The sequence below is a fragment of the Anas acuta genome, chromosome 3 (assembly GCF_963932015.1).
Source record: "Anas acuta chromosome 3, bAnaAcu1.1, whole genome shotgun sequence".
Taxonomy (NCBI): domain Eukaryota; kingdom Metazoa; phylum Chordata; class Aves; order Anseriformes; family Anatidae; genus Anas; species Anas acuta.
The window spans coordinates 22319814-22322769 of NC_088981.1; positions in this window are offsets into that span (position 1 = coordinate 22319814).

The following is a 2956-nucleotide window of genomic DNA, read 5'->3' on the forward strand; positions in this document are numbered from 1 at the left end:
CTTTGTTTCAGTGCCATTTTTCATTCAGAATGGACATTGTAACCAGAGAATGCTACCTTACTGAACCAGCCCTGACCAAGTTCAAGAACTGAGTCAAAGCTGAGTCACTGCAGCTGTTGCAAGAGGAATGATTGACTGAATGTTATGCTGGACTGGCCTAGAAACCTGATTTGCTTCATGCATGAAGATGGTGGGGGATACAGACCTCCTCACCTGAAGGGCAGGACAGAGCTGGAAACTCTGAACACCCTGAGCTCTTGAATTCCATGGTCACGTGGTTAGTACAGAAACATAGGCTGGGGCTCCAGCACTCTAGAAGTTAAGGAATTGAATAACCACTTTCTGCATTCAAGATTGGCTTGGGAGCATTAAGCAAGGTTTGAGAGGTGAGTTTGCATCTTAGTGGCAAGGAAGCCAAATTGTTCTTCAATACTAAGTCTATACTTCATTAGATTATTCATTTATATTAAAAAAAAAAAAAAGAGAAACAAAAATACTAGGCTTGCACATAAGTACTTAGGGAGGTTAAAAAAAATAAAGGGAAGAGAAAACTAGGAATAATAAAAAATCTAATGAAGGCCATTACAGCTTTACTGCCAGAGTACAAGTAGCCATTAAACTTGCCATGTAGGTGTTACAGTCTTACAGTACAAGTACTAAACTTCAGAGTTAAGATGAAGGACAAGATAGAACATTACTAAAGCATAAAATAATACAAGTGCTTGTGGAGGGAGAAGTAGTAGTCCGTTCAATGAAAGACAGTTCACAGAAAAAAAAGTAAAAGGATAGAAGCATAAAAATGGTATTTCACACTTGACAGACATTAATTCACAATTAGTTAAATACAAAGCTCTACTTGTGTATTTAACAAAAATACTTCAAAGTTGACATTTCATATAACAAGTTCATACAGACATCTACAAGCTGGGGAAGAGTCAAGGTAAGCAGCTGAAACAAGGGGTTTGTAATTCAAGTGAAAATGTTCAATTTGAATGGCGGCGAATTCCATATACATAGATGAATATTTGTATTTGAAAGTCAGGTCCTCCAAGTTCAGAATCTTCCTTTCCCCAACACCAAGCTTTGTGATGCTGAACATCTCTTCCCTTCCCCACCCCAGCTGGGATTAACTTAAAGCTGGAAGGAATCATCTTCTGGGAGCAACGGGAGGGCAGTGAGCGTGCTGTGAGTCCCAGGCAGAACATGTAACTTACTTCAGTGCTTTCACTGGGCATTGACTGATTCCCAAAAGCAATGGCAGGATGGCAGAGCGGGGACAGCCACACAACTGTCACTTGCTGAGTGAGACAGCCTGTACACATTGCACAGAAGCTTGGTGCTACAGATTCCTAGGTCAGAAAGAGACCTGAGCTAGCCCAGGGCTGTTGGCAACACAGCTATTGCCCTAGCTTAGATTTATTTGCAGCTGTAGAAGTTAAACTAACACTTTGCTCTATCCTTTAGTAGAGTTTGAAGGATTAGCAATTATTATTTATTTATTTGTTTTTTTTTAGAATTTAGAAATCCTCTTTTTGTATGTTATTCAAAATGCTTCATTCAGAGGTATTTTTTGTAACTCATAGGGATATCTTTTCAGGGCTTTATATTCTGATATTGTCAACATCCCAAACCATTGGAATATGCACTTCAAAGACCTGTAAACAGGAACATTCAAGTACTTTTTTTTTTTTTTTTAAACTCCAATTATTGGTAGAATTTGGAAGAAGCATTGCTGGCTTTTATCATATTAGCCTATTAGTTACTCAGCAAGGAAAATTTATTCCTAGTTACACCAGAACAGAGGAAAGGCTAGGACAAGACAACAACAAACAAAAAAGAAGATTCAAAGGTGAGGACAAAACAAAAACAAAGCTGTTTTTTATCCTCATCAGTATGGTACAACAAAAAATGTTGAATGCCTGTCTACAGGCAGACAACTATCATGAGAAGACGTAACATCCTTTCCATTTAAAGCACACTGCAACATCTGGGGGGGCTACATGACATTAAAAAAAAAAAAAAGACTAGTGATAGATCTGCATCCAGACTGTTTAAAATAAACTTAATAGTTGACGCTAGTTTGGGTGCTGGGTCTTCTGTTAGCATAGCAGAGTATTTAGGCACTAATTAGATATGCAAGAAATACATCAAACCTTAAAGTATTGTATTAAATATATGAAAGATTTGACTGGGTTCTACTTCTGTCCCTTTATTAGGTCAAAAGGTAAATGCAAGAGTGTCATAATAAGCCCATGTCCTGCAGCTTATTATACACTGACTCAAAAATACAGAAAATGATAATCCTATCAACTTACATAAAAAGGTCATTTTTGGAGTAAGTTTCCAGACTCGCACAAAATATGCAGAAAACTGCATACAATCAGTTTCCATAAGAACAGCAGTTTCTTGTAAAAGATGGGCCAACCTGCTAGCCAGATCTATTGTATCAAAAGCTCTGGAAAATCAATCCTGTTGAACACGGAGGGGCCTGTCCTGTCACTGAAATGGTGAAATACCCATCGCCGTGAGGATGAAGCCCTGAAGAAAGCCTCTCTCCTTTCCCCACCCATCTTCGCAAATCATTCTATGAGGAGATGCACAAAAATTAGTTCTGTTAGGGAGTACTTGTGATTGAAAGGACTGACCCATATCTATTGTATCCAAAACTCAGTAAGAGTGGAGCAGGCACGGCTAAGAACTAAGATTCAGCTGTTAACATCATAGTTCAGTTTTCTCATCTGCAGTCGTCCTCCTCCTGGCCTGACTAAAGTGGAACAGCTGACTGAGGAGCTCTTTCGTGGCCACTTGACCCCACATCCTCCTCCCTCACCTTATAATCACTTGCAGTAGCTCAAGCTCCTTCCCACCCCACCTTGTCCCTCCCCTCCATCTTCTGGCACCCAGCCCCCTGCAGAGGACTCTGAAATGCAGATGAGAGGAACTACAATAGCACAGC